This window comes from Bombina bombina, chromosome 4 (genome assembly GCF_027579735.1).
Source record: "Bombina bombina isolate aBomBom1 chromosome 4, aBomBom1.pri, whole genome shotgun sequence".
Taxonomy (NCBI): domain Eukaryota; kingdom Metazoa; phylum Chordata; class Amphibia; order Anura; family Bombinatoridae; genus Bombina; species Bombina bombina.
Genome location: NC_069502.1, coordinates 224,471,009 through 224,488,678, shown reverse-complemented (window position 1 = coordinate 224,488,678; position 17,670 = coordinate 224,471,009).

Here is a 17,670-nt window from a genome sequence, read left to right as displayed (position 1 = left end):
ATTTAAAGCTAAATACTTACCTGTAAAATAAACCCTAATATAGCTACAATATAAATTATAATTACATTGTAGCTATTTTAGGATTAATATTTACTTTACAGGCAACTTTGTGATTATTTTAACCAGGTACAATAGCTATTAAATAGTTAATAACTATTTAATAGCTACCTAGTTAAAATAATTACAAAATTACCTGTAAAATAAATCCTAACCTAAGTTACAATTAAACATTACACTACACTATCAATAAATTAGTTAAATAAAATACCTACAATTATCTACAATTAAATAAACTAACTAAGGTACAAAAAATAAAAAAAGAACTAAGTTGCAAAAAATTTAAAAATAATTTACAAACATTAGAAAAATATTACAACAATTTTAAGCTAATTACACCTACTCTAAGCCCCCTAATAAAATAACAAAGCCCCCCAAAATAAAAAAATGCCCTACCCTATTCTAAAATTAAAATAGAAAAGCTCTTTTACCTTACCAGCCCTTAAAAGGGCCTTTTGCGGGGCATGCCCCAAAGAAAACAGCTCTTTTGCCTGTAAAAAAAACCATACAAAACCCCCCCAACATTACAACCCACCACCCACATACCCCTAATCTAACCCAAACCCCTCTTAAATAAACCTAACACTAAGCCCCTGAAGATCTCCCTACCTTGTCTTCACAACGCCGGGTATCACCGATCGGTCCAGGCTCCGAAGTCTTCATCCAAGCCCAAGCTGGGGCTGAAGATGTCCATGATCCGGCTGAAGTCTTGGCCCAAGCGGGGCTGAGGATGTCCATGATCCAGCTGAAGTCTTGATCCAAGCGGGAGCTGAAGAGGTCCATGATCCGGCTGAAGTCTTCTATCAAGCGGCATCTTCAATCTTCTTTCTTCCGGATCCATCTTCATGCCGCCGACGCGGAACATCCTTCTTCACCGACGACTTCCCGACGAATGACGGTTCCTTTAAGGGACGTCATCCAAGATGGCGTCCCTCGAATTCCGATTGGCTGATAGGATTCTATCAGCCAATCGGAATTAAGGTGGGAAAATTCTGATTGGCTGATAGAATCAGCCAATCGGATTGAACTTGAATCTGATTGGCTGATTCCATCAGCCAATCAGAATTTTCCTACCTTATTTCCGATTGGCTGATAGAATCCTATCAGCCAATCGGAATTCGAGGGACGCCATCTTGGATGACGTCCCTTAAAGGAACTGTCATTCGTCGGGAAGTCGTCGGGGAAGAAGGATGTTCCGCGTCGGTGGGATGAAGATGGATCCGGAAGAAAAAAGATTGAAGATGCCGCTTGATAGAAGACTTCAGCCGGATCATGGACCTCTTCAGCTCCCGCTTGGATCAAGACTTCAGCCGGATCATGGACATCTTCAGCCCCGCTTGGGCCAAGACTTCAGCCGGATCATGGACATCTTCAGCCCCCGCTTGGGCCAAGACTTCAGCCGGATCATGGACATCTTCAGCCCCCGCTTGGGCTTGGATGAAGACTTCGGAGCCTGGACCGATCAGTGATACCCGGCGTGGTGAAGACAAGGTAGGATGATCTTCAGGGGCTTAGTGTTAGGTTTATTTAAGGGGAGTTTGGGTTAGATTAGGGGTATTTGGGTGGTGGGTTGTAATGTTTTTTTACAGGCAAAAGAGCTGTTTTCTTTGGGGCATGCCCCGCAAAAGGCCCTTTTAAGGGCTGGTAAGGTAAAAGAGCTTTTCTATTTTAATTTTAGAATAGGGTAGGGCATTTTTTTATTTTGGGGGGCTTTGTTATTTTATTAGGGGGCTTAGAGTAGGAGTAATTAGCTTAAAATTGTTGTAATATTTTTCTAATGTTTGTAAATTATTTTTTTAATTTTTGCAACTTAGTTCTTTTTTTATTTTTGTACTTTAGTTAGTTTATTTAATTGTATTTATTTGTAGGTATTTTATGTAATTAATTTATTGATAGTGTAGTGTTAGGTTTAATTGTAACTTAGGTTAGGATTTATTTTACTGGTAATTTTGTAATTATTTTAACTAGGTAGCTATTAAATAGTTATTAACTATTTAATTGCTATTGTACCTGGTTAAAATAATTACAAAGTTGCCTGTAAAATAAATATTAATCCTAAAATAGCTACAATATAATTATTAGTTATATTGTAGCTATATTAGGGTTTATTTTACAGGTAAGTATTTAGCTTTAAATAGGAATAATTTATTTAATAAGAATTAATTTTTTCGTTAGATAAAAATTATATTTAACTTAGGGGGGTGTTAGTGTTAGGGTTAGGCTTAGCTTTAGGGGTTAATAAATTTAATAGAGTAGCGGTGAGGTCCGGTCGGCAAATTAGGGGTTAATACTTGAAGTTAGGTGTCGGTGATGTTAGGGAGGGCAGATTAGGGGTTAATACTATTTATTATAGGGTTATTGAGGCGGGAGTGAGGCGGATTAGGGGTTAATAACTTTATTATAGTAGCGGTGAGGTCCAGTCGGCAGATTAGGGGTTAATAAGTGTAGGTAGCTGACGGCGACGTTGTGGGGGGCAGATTAGGGGTTAATAAATATAATATAGGGGTCGACGGTGTTAGGGGCAGCAGATTAGGGGTACATAGGTATAATGTAGGTTGCGGCGGTGTACGGAGCGGCAGATTAGGGGTTAAAAAAATATGCAGGTGTGAGCGATAGCGGGGGCAGCAGATTAGGGGTTAATAAGTGTAAGGTTAGGGGTGTTTAGACTCAGGGTACATGTTAGGGTGTTAGGTGCAGACTTAGGAAGTGTTTCACCATAGGAAACAATGGGGCTGCGTTAGAGGCTGAACGCTGCTTTTTTGCAGGTGTTAGGTTTTTTTCAGCTCAAACTGCCCCATTGTTTCCTATGGGGGAATCGTGCACGAGCACGTTTTTGAAGCTGGCCGCGTCCGTAAGCACCGCTGGTATTGAGAGTTGCAGTGGCGGTAAATATGCCTGTTGGCTCCTTTTTGGAGCCTAACGCAGCCCTTCTGTGAACTCTAAATACCAGCGATATTTAAAAGGTGCGGGGGAAAAAAACCCAGCGTTAGCTACGCAGGTCGTTACCGACAAAACTCTAAATCTAGCCGCTACAGTTTAGTATAATTGCTTTTCATCTACATCAATGACCTGACAATTTCATTAAAGAAATGCCAGGTCTCAGGACTCAAGTTAAAGGGACATTCCGGTCAAAATTGAAATACACATAGATGAATTACATCCTTGAATAGAAACATATTTACAACATACATGTACTGGCAAAAATTATTCCAATAAAAGTTATCACTGTTTTAGTATTAACATTTTTCTCTGCTTGTGCATGTGAAGTGTAGCTAGATATTCTCAGTGCACCAACATTTTTTTTTTATTTTGTATTTTATTGAGGTTAAAAAATGAAAAAACAATACCAACTTAACCACATGTTTATCCTCAGCCTATAGGGATGAGTTACAAAAAGGTTACGATCTTGGCATGTAATATGGCAATCCAATCATTAACATTATAAGACATAACTAATAACATATTTTAATAACTCAAATGAGCATAAATACCAGAGCCGGGAGTAATTCTAGATTAGCAAAACTGCCTATATGATTGGGAGTAACAAAATATAAACCTCCATTTTTTAATTTAACAACATTTAGAAACACTGGACTAGAAAATCGCCTTTTCAGTATGAAACAAAATTATAGAGCTTATAAACAACGCTATTTAGATCAAGCAGTCTATATATTGCTAACCATCGGCTGGTATTACGAGTCTTGCAGATTTAAGGACACTTTTTTGGCCTTAAAACAAATTAACTTACGCAATTTGCGTAAAGTCTTTTTTCAATGGGACTTCCATAGCGCCGGTATTACAAGCTTTTTCTGGGAGGCCAAAAAGTGAGCGGTACAGCCTAAGCCGCAAGATTCGTAATGTAATCTAAAGTCAGTAGTTATGAGTTTTACGCTAGAAATCTGTAGCATAAAACTCATAACTAAAGTGTTAAAAAGTACACTAACACCCATAAACTACCTATTAAACCCTAAACCGAGGCCCTCCCGCATTGCAAACACTAAAATAAAATTATTAATCCCTAATCTGCCACTCCCGACATCGCCGCCACTATAATAAACTTATTAACCCGTAAAGCGCTGCACTCCCGCATCGCAAACACTAGTTAAATATTATTAACCCCTAATCTGTCGCCCCTAACATCGCCACCACCTACATTACAGTTATTAACCCCTAATCTGCCACCCCAACGTCGCCGCCACTATACTAAATTTATTAACCCCTAAACCTGTCTAACCCTAACCCTAACACCCCCTAACTTAAATATAATTCAAAGAAATCTATATAAAAATTCCTATCATTAACTAAATAATTCCTATTTAAAACTAAATACTTAACTATAAAATAAAACCTATGCTCGCTACAATGTAACTAATAGTTACATTGTAGCTAGCTTAGGGTTTATTTTTGTTTTACAGACAAGTTTGTATTTATTTTAACTAGGTAGAATAGTTACTAAACAGTTATTAACTATTTACTAACTACCTAGCTAAAATAAATACAAATTTACCTGTAAAATAAAACCTAACCTGAGTTACACTAACACCTAACATTACACAACAATTAAATATCTCTTTTTTATCTGTAAAAAAAAAATACAAACAATCCCCCCAAACAGTAAAAACCACCACCCACACAACCAACCCCCCAAATAAAATCCTAACTAAAAAAACCTAAGCTCCCCATTGCCCTGAAAAGGGCATTTGGATGGGCATTGCCCTTAAAAGGGCATTTAGCTCTTTTTCTGCCCAAACCCTAACCTAAAAATAAAACCCACCCAATAAACCCTTAATAAAACTTAACACTAACCCCCGAAGATCCACTTACAGTTTTGATGCCCGGACATCCATCCTCAACGAAGCCGGGAGAAGTTTTCATCCAAGCGGCAAGAAGTCCTCAACGAAGCCGGGAGAAGTCTTCATCCAAGCCGGCAGAAGTGGTCAACGAAGCCGGGAGAAGTCTTCATCCAAGCCGGCAGAAGTGGTCCTCCAGATGGGCAGAAGTCTTCATCCAGACGGCATCTTCTATCTTCCTCCATCCAGAGCGGAGCAGGTCCATCTTCAAGATGGCAGCACTCCCACAATATGTGTGCTAATATATCAAATGTTTTTGTTAGGTGTGCTTAACCAAACCTCCATGTTGTATTTCTTAAATTGAAGGTAGATTGACCAAATCCCTTTGGTTAAAGCACCCCATCCTGCCCAGGTGTATTCCAGACAATGTAATTGAGTTATATATATAAAGCCAGGGAGTCTCATTCTATGTAGTTTTGGATTTGATTTTTTTAGCAGGCAATTTTTACTGCATTTATAATATGTGGTCTCATTTGGATGTGCGCCAATACTGTTGTTTGTCTTATTTACTTTGGTCATTTTGGCAGTACTCCCACAATTTGTGTGCTAATATATAAAATGTTTTTGTTAGGTGTGCTTAACCAAATCTCCATGTTGTATTTCTTAAATTTAAGGGAGACTGACCAAATCCCTTTGGTTAAAGCACCCCACCCTGCTCAGGTGTGTTCCAGACAATGTAATTGAGTTATATATATAAAGCCAGGGAGTCCTATTCTATGTAGTCTTGATTTGAGGCATAGTACTGCAGTGCAAGGCTAAACTTTATAGTGTTAGGACCATTCTATCTTGGGACACCTTGTAAGTGGTGACTGGCTGAGCAAAATATGGCCATATTCTGTGACTAAGATCCCAATTTTATTTAAAAGTAAAAAGTTTTTTAGCAGGCAAATTTTTGCTTCATTTATAATATGTGGTCTGATTTGGATGTGTGCCAATACTGTTGTTTGTCTTATTTGTATAACTGTGTTGGTTATGCAAAATTTGGGAATGGGTAATTAATGGATTATCTATATTTTTAAACAATAACAATTCTGGGGTAGACTGTCCCTTTAAAGCAGATAGATATAATTGTGGGTTATCTATGTAGCCATGTATCCCAGATAGACCAATATGTTTCCACCTGGTCAATTGAATTATAAAAATATTTTTCCATTGTGGCCATATAATCAACTAAGGCTACTATCTCAGTCAAGTTTTGTGGGGGGGGGCTGTTTTTTTCCAAGCCCGAGCAATACATAATTTGGTAGCTGTAACAATAAAAATAAGCAGCCTCCTTGACGTGTCTGGTGTTCCCTTCTCCATAACATGTAGAATGACCTTGAGAGGGGTTAAGGTTGAGGAGAGATATAGAGAATCTATTAGTAGTTTAACTTTTTCCCACAGAGGGGATAGTTTCAGGCAGGTCCACCATATATGTAGGTCTGAAACTACATCTCCGCATCCTCGCCAACATAGGGGAGAAGCTGTGGGGAACATTTTGGCCAATCTGACTGGGGTTCTTTGCCACTTAAGTAGTATTTTGATGTAGAGCTCTAGCATGGTAACACAGTGTATCATTTTTTAGTTAAAATGATGGCTCTGTCAAAATCTTGATCAGAAAGTACTATCTCTATTTCTCTGCTCCATGCCTTAAGCTGTCACGGTAAACCTACCGTAAGATCTTTGAGAAGAAGGTTGTTATGAACAGTAAGAGGCTTGTGTAATTTAGGTACACTATACCATCTATTTTCCCATGGTGTATTCCCCATGAGGGAATATTTGTGGAACCCCCAAACTTTAACAAAACTGAAAACACAGAAGCTTTCAAAATGAAACCATGTAGGGTCAAATCTACGGCTTAATGCCATGGGTGTGGTTAAACTGGTCTGATAATATTTTAGATATAACCTTAAACCTTTTGTTCTCCAGTCACTGACATCTATGTTAGTGAGATCCCAAAATAGACCTTGTAGATGGTGTTCTGGGGACGGGTGAGGGGCAATCAGAGATCGATTTAGTAAGTTCTGCCATATTAGAAGATTATGTTTTTATAGTGATATTAGTCACCTCAAGTAGTAGTTTCTGACAATTCTGAATCCATATGATATCACCTAATTCTAGTCCCATGGGTATGTGGGTCACCTCTAGACTGTACCAGCCTGGTTTATCTCCCTTGAGACTCCATTCAGAGATGTGAGACAGTCTAGCTGCCTCATAGTAAGTACAAATATTAGGAAATGCTATCCCTCCTCTTGAGTAACTCTTCTGAAGAGTCGCACATGCCACTCTAGGTTTTTTATATTGTCAAACATAGCTGGAAAACAGTTTATGTATTTGATGTAATATAGAATGTGGGATATTGAGTGGGATACATCGAAATAAATATAATGCTTTAGGTAGTAAGGACATTTTGATTGAGGCCACTCTGCCTAGCCATGAAAGTTCTTTAAAATCCCATCTTGCAAGTAATACTTTAATAGGACAGTCTACACCAGAATTGTTATTGTTTTAAAAGATAGATAATCCCTATATTAGCCATTCCCTAGTTTTGCATAACCAACACAGTTATATTAATACACTTTTTACCTCTGTGATTACCTTGTATCTAAGCCTCCGCAAACTTCCCCCTTATTTCAGTTCTTTTGACAGACTTGCATTGTAGCCAATCAGTGCTGACTCCTAGGTAACTCCACGTGCTTGTGCACAGTGTTATTTATGTGACACACATGAACTAATACCCTCTAGTGGTGAAAAACTGTCAAACTGTAGTCATATGAGAGGCGGCCTTCAAAGTCTAAGAAATTAGCATACGCACCTCCTAGGTTTAGCTTTCAACTAAGAATACCAAGAGAACAAAGCAAAATTGGTGATAAAAGTAAATTGAAAAGTTGTTTAAAATTACATGCCCTATCTGAATCATGGAAGTTTATTTTGGACTAGACTGTCCCTTTAAAGTCACTGATGAGAGTTTCATAATTAAGGTGAATTATATGGTCTGGATCTGCATTTAAGAATATTCCTAAGTGGACCATTTAAAAGAATATTGTGATTGCTGTTCCAACAGAGTAGTTAAAGATATTTTGATGGCATAAGCTTCCGTTTTATTAAAGTTAATTCTATAGTAATTTATTTTACTAAAATAATCTATAAGATGAAATACAGTGGGCATAGAAGTAGATGGATCCGTAAGTAGTAGAGTGATGTCGCGCACAAAGAGATTTTTTCGGTGTATATCCCAATAGGCACCGCAAAGATAGAAGAGGATTGTTGAACTGCTTGAGCAAAGGGTTTCATAATTAAGGCAAATAAAAGTGGTGACAGCAGACACCCCTGACAAGTCCCATTGCAAATTGAGAACTCTGGGGAACAGAATCCTAGGCCTCGAACTCTTGCAAATGGTGCAGAGTATAATGCTTTTATAGCCAAAATGAAAGGGTCCAGGAACCCAAAGGACAGGAGGACCTCCCACAAATAGTCCCATCTGACCCTGTCAAAAGCCTTTTCAGCATCTAGAGACAGGGCCAGCATGGGGATCCCTTTCTTTTGTGCTTCTGCAAAAATTGTGATCAGTTTCTTTATATCATCTGAGCCTTGACGTCCAGTCGTAAATCCGACTTGGTCGAAGTGAATCAGAGTAGGAAGAAGATGAACAATTCTATTTGCTAAGCTTGGAATACAACTTAATGTCTAAGATTATAAGAGAGATCGGTCTAAAATTTCCGCATTCTATGGGGTTATTACCAGACTTATTAATAGATATAATAGAGGCCTCTAAAAACTCCCTAACACTGTGCCCTCCTTCTAAGATTTCATTGAAAAAATTCTGTAAAGGTACTATGAGTAAAGAACGTTGTTTTTTTTTTATAGAAAGTCCATGTAAAACCATCCGGACCCAGGGCTTTATTGCTCTGTATTTGTTTCAGTACCAGCGTGATTTCTTCCGTGGAGAAAGGCTGAGTCAGAATTGTCCTATCCTCATCCGAGAGAGTAGGCAGATTTAGCCCCCTAAGAAAATCAGAAATTTCTGGCTGTGATATTTCTATCGGTCGTTCGCTATTTGTAATATCATATAGTATGGCATAGTAGGAGGCAAAAAGTTTCCCAATATCTGCAGGAGTATATGCCGTTTGTCCCTCATGGGTGAGGAATGGAATTCTAGCAGTTGCAGGTTTCTGTATGAGTTTTTTTGCTAAGAGTGTATCTGCTTTATTACTTTTAGAGTATATTAGTTGTCTGAAACGTATTGCTGCTGCTTGTACTTTCTGCATCTCTCTTGCTTTAATAAGATCTTTTAGTCGGATTATCTCCGCTGTTAAAGCTAGAGTAGGGTTAGTTTTATTGAGTCTATCTGCTTATCTTAAATCGCAAGCTAATTTGCCTAGGGGTGCCCCTCGTTCCTTCCTAAGGCTTGCTACTTTTCCTATGCAAAAGCCTCAAACACAAGACTTAATTGGATGTCATATTTACTGGATTATTTTGAAGGTAGTCTGTAACCATCTCTTGGATGGAATTTAAAAATGTTGGATCAGACAATAGATAATGAGGGAATTTCCACATTGGCCTGGACGAGAGTGTGGTATGTCCTGAAATAGAAATAGAAACGGAATCATGGTCTGACCATGTGCAAGGGATGATCTTGGCAGTTTGTATTTCGTTTAAAGTCCAAGAGTCTACAAAAAAATAATCAAGGCGAAGAATAGTGTGTAGAAGAAAAGTACGTAAAGTCTTTCTCTGTAGGATGAAGGGACCGCCACACGTCAAAGAGCTGATATTGATAAGTAAGATCTCTAAATCTAGAGGCTTAGGTCTTAGTGAAAGTGTCAACACCACCAGGTTTCAATGAACATTTGTCCAGGGTAGATTTCCATATTAAATTAAAATCTCCTCCTAGAATTAACGTACCTTGTTTAAGTTTATCAATTAAAGAGTAAATCTTCCGTACAAACTTCAGTTGGCCTTGATTAGGGGCATTAGCAAGAGTGAATAGGGTATTATTAAATTTACAGACGAGTATGAGGTATCGTCCCTCATTGTCTTGTTCTTGATGAATAGGTTGGAATAAAACATTTTTGTTAATTAGAATGTGTCGGTGCCAGGAATCAGACTGAGACGAGAAGAGCAAAAATAATCACACCTTTTTAATAGCAAAAAATAATAAAAAGTTCACAAGTCAAATAACAAGCCAGGAGTCAAAACCAGAGCTGGTAGTCAGACGAGCCGAGTTAGGAGCCAAAGCGAATAGTCAGACGAGCCGGAATCAGGAACAAGGAAAACAGCAGAGTCAGGAACAAGCCAGGGATCAGGAACCAGGAAGGACGTCAGACAGCCAGGTAATACACAGGAACTCTCACAAACAGGTCTGAGACAACGCAAAGGCAAAGCATACTGAACAGAGGCCCTTCAAATAATAAGTGATGACATCATAATTCTGAGACTGCATCCTGTCTTCCATGGATGATGCACACCAGTCTGGCCATAAAAGGAAGTGCAGGAAATGAGCAGCATCCCCCACAATGCACCATAGTCAGGAAGAGAGGTGAGTAAAATGGCTGCCAGCAGCACATGGCAAACAAAACAGGGAAAAACCCTGACAGAATGGCTACTCCTCTACTTTTCCCAGTGTACGAAGAGGTAAAAATTGTAGGAAAATGATGGGATTTTAATCTAATTGAATCACCCTGGATCCAATGCGTTTCCTGTAGGAACATTATTTCTGTTTCAGTGCACCAGCATTTTAAATACTGCAACTGCTCAGGGTGCCAGTGGGGCTTGTATCATGTCAGCAATTAACAAATTAAGTCACTACCAGATGGTATAAGCACCTTAGGCTCTCTGAGCAAGTGCTGTGTTTAAAATGCTGGTGCACTGTGAATTTTTGCTAATACATGTATATTCTAAAAATACTTCTGTTCAAAACTGAAATGCATCCGAGTGGATTCCAATTTTAGCTGGGATGTCCCTTTAAATGGCTTATAAGCAAAGTGTCTTTGATATTCAACAGACTAAAGGGTAGATTTATCATATGTCGAGCAGATATGATTTATTATAGTGAATCATGTCCGCTCTACATTGCCAAATGCGGACAGTATACAATGTCCGCATTTTAAGGGACATTAAACACACATTTTTTCTTTCATGATTTAGAAAAAGCATACAATTTTAAACAACTTTCTAATTTACTCCTATTATCTAATTTGCTTCATTCTCTTGATATACTTTGCTGAAAAGCATATCTAGATAGGCTCAGTAGCTGCTGATTGGTTGCTGCAGATAGATGCCTCCTGTGATTGGCTCACCCATGTGCATTGCTATTTCTTTAACAAAGGATATCTAAAGAATGAAGCAAATTTGATAATAGAAATACATTGGAATGTTGTTTAAAATTGTATTCTCTATCTGAACAATGAAAGAAAGTTTTTGGGTTTAGTGTCCCTTTAACATTGCACAAGCATTTCTGGTGCAAAGTCTGTGCAATGCTGCCCCCTGCTCACTGGCAGTCAATCAGCCCCGCTAGTAGGGGCTGTCAATCATTCCGATCGTATCATATCGGGATGATTTCAATCCGCCACCTTAATCCGCTGCTTCTTAACTTACGTTTCAGGCTCCGAAGCAGCATCCACTGCGTAATAAATGAAGCCCTAAATGTCTTTAGAACAACCTGGGTGACTACTGCAAGAGATGGGCCCTGGTGGTAAACAATAAAAAAATGAAATTAGGGTTTTATGGGAAAAAACTCAAGCAAAGTAACCCTTGTCGCTTCATAACCTGAGCACATCATACATTGAGTTTGTCTGAAAGCTTCTTCTTGGTCACAATAGCCCTGTAGAGAGAGAGTTCTTCGAGCATTATGTTCCATAAAGAAGAAATTAAATTCCTCTGCCCTACAGTAAAAATAATACAGTGATAACTCACTGTCATCAAGAGTGACTAAACTGGGTGCTTATGCTTAGATATAAGGAGTAAGATTAAATCAAGTTAACATTGTGTTTGCAGCATTTGTTTCTGAATAGCCAAACTCCACCTATCATTTGCCTTATTTGGAGGAGCCAATCCAGGCTTTAGATGGCAGACAACAATGCAAGCCACAGTCATATTGCTAGTATAAAGTGAATAGTTTTTCAGTTGTTATCTGTTGTGACAAGTCGGCAGAGTGCTTTTCCAGGTCTGAGATTTAAAGGAGCGACAATTGTCAGAGCTAAATTATATGGAAAGGGAGCAAAGTAAATAATGAGTATATATTGCAAATTGGTTTTACTTTACATAATTAAACATTATATATAAAAAATCCCAAGGTGTTTACTGTCCCTTTAACGATAGTTTTAAAAAATGCATGTGACTGTTAGAGGTCTTTCCATCTCCATAATTATGGCAGTCAGCAATAGTGCAATAGTAGGAAATGAATAAATGACACAGCTATATTAGTTTAGATTTAAAGAGATTCCACATATCCAATTTCCTATTTTCCTGCAAAATTGTGATGATAAATTATGCGGTTTCCTAGGGACGATAGAGAATGTTGGAGTATTACATCCTTTTTTTACATAATCATAAAAACTTCTTTGAAATGGACATTAATAGAATATTCTCATATCAAACTAGAAGTAGAAAGATAACAAATGCCAAAGGACAAACAACAGACGCTAGACTAGATCAGAGGTCAGAGTCCAAAAGTGGTCAAGCTAGTGGTAATCATTTGACTAGCAGGTCATTGAAAGAGGAAAAATATCCAACAAGGCAGAGGTTTTACACGTTAATAAAGGTCAGCAGTTGCTATTTGCAAGTTATGGCCAACATGTATTATAGGAAAGTTTTGTCTAGCAAATACAATAGTACTAAATAATTTAATAGTGTAATATACCTAAGCTTATGCTGTGAGATCTCAATATCTCCACTGAAAACACTGCCAGTCCCTCTCAATAGACCATTCATCTTCTCTTGTTTCTGTGAAATCTTCAATTTCCTTTTCAGACACTTAGCTGTTAGCTTTTCCACTACGCCATCCCTAACTATTCCTCCAACGTGTATCTAAAAGTTATTCATTATATGTAAAGGTACCAAATATAAAAAATAATTTTCGTTATAAGAAGAGTAATGGAAATGCAATACACATGAATTATTTAAAAATCATGCAACACTGTTTCTAGCGGTAGCTATGGGTAGTCCCTGAATTGTAGATGTCCAAGAATTAACCAATGACTTTACCTATTAAAGTGCTCTTTTTGTAGGGAGCAGACTAAACATTTTCTAGATTCACACTGGACCACAGCATGGGGCATGAAGCTTCTGTAAGGCCTATGACTGGCTTACTTATGCTCATTTGGAACTTCCTGGAATTTTAATAGTTATAATTCTTGTTTGCAGTCCTCTCTGGCATTCAGGGGGTGAACCCTATCCCTAATCCCAATTCCTAACCCTTTCCTTAAAAACCAAACCTTAACCTTGCCCTTAAACCCTAACCCAAGTCCTTATTCCTAACTGTATCTGAAACACTAACCCTAACCAAAACCCTATTCCCTAACCCTAGCTGCAACCCTAATGTAATCCCTAGCTCCAATCACTACATTAGACAAATTGTCACCCCATTGTCAACCTCTCTGGTATCTAGCAAAATCTTAATTCAAGCAATAAACCATACACCATTCCCTAACCCTAGTACTAACCCTAATACTTAAATATAATCACTAACCCAATTCTTAGCCATAACCTAATCAGCCTATCTCTAATGTTAGTCAATAAATATAGCTTTAACTTAAAGGGACACTCAAGTCAAAATTAAACTTCATGAATCAGATACAGCATGCAATTTTAAACAACTTTCCAATTTACTTCCATTAACAAAATGTGCACAGTATTTTAATATTTACACTTTTTGAGTCACCAGCTCCTACTGAGCATGTGCAAGAGTTCACAGCATATACGTATATGCATTTGTGATTGGCTGATGGCTGTCACATGATACAGTGGGAGTGGAAAAAGACATAACTTTGCAATTTATTTTAAAAAATCTACTACTAATTTGAAGTTCAGACTAAGTGCTATTGCATTGTCTTCTTATCATGCATTTGTTGATTATGCTAATCTACTGTGTTGACTGGTCCTTTAATCCCTTTCTTTAAAGGGACAGTCTACCATAGAATTGTTATATATAGTTATATTAATATACTTTTTACCTCTGTGATTACCTTGTATCTAAGAAGCTTCTTCCAGCCCCCTGATCACATGACTGTTACTGTTTATTATCTATTGTCTTCCATTTAGCATTGTTTTGTGCTAAATCTTAAATAACCCCCTGTGCCTGAACACAGTGTTTTCTATATGGCCCACATGTACTTTCTGTTTCTTTGTGTTGAAAGAAATTTAAAAAGCCTGTGATAAGAGGCAGCCCTCAAAGGCTTAGAAATTAGCATATGAGCCTACCTAGGTTTAGTTTAAACTAAGAATACAAAGAAAAAAAAGCTAATTTGATTATAAAAGTAAATGGGAAAGTTGATTAAAATTAAAAGTCCTATCTGAATAATGAAAGTTTAATTTATACTAGACTGTCCCTTTAATGCCTAATTCCAATTGCTAGGAGTAACCCTGGGCTGCATGTCACTCCCTCCTGGCTTCCAAGGGTTTAATGCAAACTCTAATTTCTAACCTCAATCTCTAACAATAACTTTACCTTAGACTGAGAATGTCTACCATGTTGTAGCCTCCCCTTGCTACCAAGGGCTTAATCCTAGCCATATCCTTATTCCTAACTCCAGGCCAAATAACCTTAGCCCTATCCCTTATGCTCACTCTAGTCCCTAACCAAACCTTAAATCAAGATCATCAACCACTACATTCCTACACTACAATGTAATGGACAGTGAGCTCCCTGTGAAATTCTAGCCATAAGATTATGATTGATAATTTTGAGGCTGCAATACTCCAGCCACATATACAGTACATCAAAGCAGGCCTTGTGTTAAACACTGATCAATGGTCTTAGTTGTAACATGTACAATACATAGTTGTCATTTTTTGTGCTTATTTGAAGTCTAACTGAAAAGGGGTAGTTTCTATACCAGTTAAAAACATACATCAACATTTTTTGTTGTGTTTTACATAATTGTCTATTATTTTTCTAAGTTTTAGAACTTCCATTGGTAAACCAGATGCAGTTGCACCAAGGCCCAAGACCTGGGGGGTAGGGGGGGGGGGGCATAGCAGCAATATACACATATTAACACATTTTTTTTATTTTATAAAGCAACCCTAAACTTTATTTTGGGGGCAATTGACCTCTGGTTAATTTTCGAAGCGCAAATCACTACCCGCAGTAGTATTAACCAGCCACTCCTTATGGCTGGTTATTTAATGTGCACCCGTAAATGGGCGAATTTGCACGTTTATGGGCGCACATTAAATTAGCGCCCGTATATTATACCTACATACTCATCATATTTATACAGAGCAGTGCATTCATCAGGGTATAGTGTACAGACCAATGTTCCCTCTAAGGTGTGCAGCAGCGAGGCCGCTCACCTTCCCTCCCGGTGTAGCACGCAACACCAGAGGGATGGGGAAAGTAAGGTATAACAAGGCCATTTTTAGATGTGATCATGCGAGCAAAGGCTCCATCAGGGACGGGGTGTGTTACACTAGTGTCAGGGCATTCTCAGACACTTCTCAGACACTTGATAGCGCTCACTGCAGTCTCAGGCATTTCCTCTCTGTTCTTCTGCTCACAATCCTTTCTGATGTGTTTAGCGCAGGGCTGTGAGCAGAAGCAGAGAGAGGAAAATGACTGAGAGCTCATAAACACATTAGCTCAGTGCTGGCATCAGTGATGTAAATAGGGACACATAAGCAGGCTGGATGCATGACAGATTCCAATGTGCAGTGCGGTACTTGACAAACAATTTTTACATTTTTGGGCTCTAAGTTTCCGCAAGGGGGCTGAACTCTTTCAGAGTGTGCAGGGCCAAGCAGTGCCAAAGCAGTTGTTACAGATTACATCAACAACGCTTGGCCCTGCACACTCTGAAAGATTTTATAAAAGTTTAGAGACCCAGTAATGAGGAACGTACCATGGAGAGAGCGCGCAGGGAAGGAGTCCAGTCTCCTCACTGAAACAACCGTCTACCCTCCCCTGCTACTGCATTAAAAGTTAGGCATTTGCACAGCTATTAGCCACAATTTTGATTTTTCAGTTATTGCATTTTTTGTCAGCAATTTTTCATATTGAGTACTCAGTGGGTGGATTAGTAGTAAGGTGGGCAGGACAAACTAACATGGGCGGCAAAGAATATTTTTCAAAGTTTAAAACAGCGCGGGGCTGTTAGAAGACAGGGAAGATTGCTAGTGTCCTTCTCTCCTCACCTTCCTGCAGTAATGAATGCATGAGTGTGGGAGACGTCCCCCAACAATGGTAGGATGATCCTAGTTGTATTTTAAATGAGGAGGCTCCTATATTAGTGTAGAATTATTTTAAAAATATTGAAATGCTAATGGTTTATATATTCATACTGTGTCATCTGGGAGTAGTGTGGCGGTGGTCAAGCGTTGGTCATGCGTTGGTCAAGCAGTGGTGTGGCGGTGGGACAGCTCAAAGTTGTGAGCAATAAAATACAGCTTGCCTTTAATACACGGAATACAAAGAGCCCAGATAAGACTTTGGGGATATCGCCATTCACCCGGACCGGTTTCCATCTACCCAGGAATTTTGGACTGCTGTCTTCTGGAGATGTCTTGCCGAATCTGTGTTACGTTGGATAAGTTACATTTGTAGCGTTTACACATCGTGTTATTTGCTGTTTTAATTTATACCTCTTGTGAGTTGCCACTTGTTGTGCGTGCACATATATTAAATATCCTTTACTCTACATTTGAGTTTGCGCTCTTCTCCTCTCTTTTCAGAATTATCATCTTACAAGGTCTGTGGAACTGCCTTTAAAAAGAGGAGCTGTCGGACTCTTATGTTATAGCCATTTATATGTATATGTATAAGATAAATTTATATTGCATATAATATCTGTTCATGATCCATTTCTGTATTGTGTATATATATATATACTTATATTACATATATATCTTCATATATTAAATCACAAAGGATCCATTTCTGCATTGTGTATTTTCAGGAACTGTGGGTTTTTACATATGTCAAATTCAACAATACTAATTTTTTAAATTATTGAACACTCACACTCAGATTTAGGATTTTCGCTACTGGTTGTATTTAGTTACACTATTTTTTGTTTTATTAATTAAATATTATTAACCCCTAATCTGCCGCCCCAACGTCGCTGCCACTATACTAAATGTATTAACCCCTAAACCTAACCCTAACACCCCCTAACTTAAATATAATTACAATAATTCTAAATAAAAAATAATATTATTACCTAAATAATTCCTTTTTAAAACTAAATACTTACCTATAAAATAAACCCTAAGCTAGCTACAATATAACTAATAGTTACATTGTAGCTAGCTTAGGGTTTATTTTTAATTTACAGGCAAGTTTGTATTTATTTTAACTAGGTAAAATAGTTACTAAATAGTTATTAACTATTTAATAACTACCTAGCTAAAATAAAAATAAAAATTACCTGTAAAATAAAACCTAACCTAAGTTACAATAACACCTAACACTACACTACAATTAAATAAATTAACTAAATGAAAAACAATTAAATAAATTAAATTAAATTAGCTAAATCAGTGTTTTTCAACCAGTGTGCCGTGGCACACTAGTGTGCCGTGAGAGATCCTCAGACTGACAACAGTGTGACATATTTTTTAAACTTTGCTT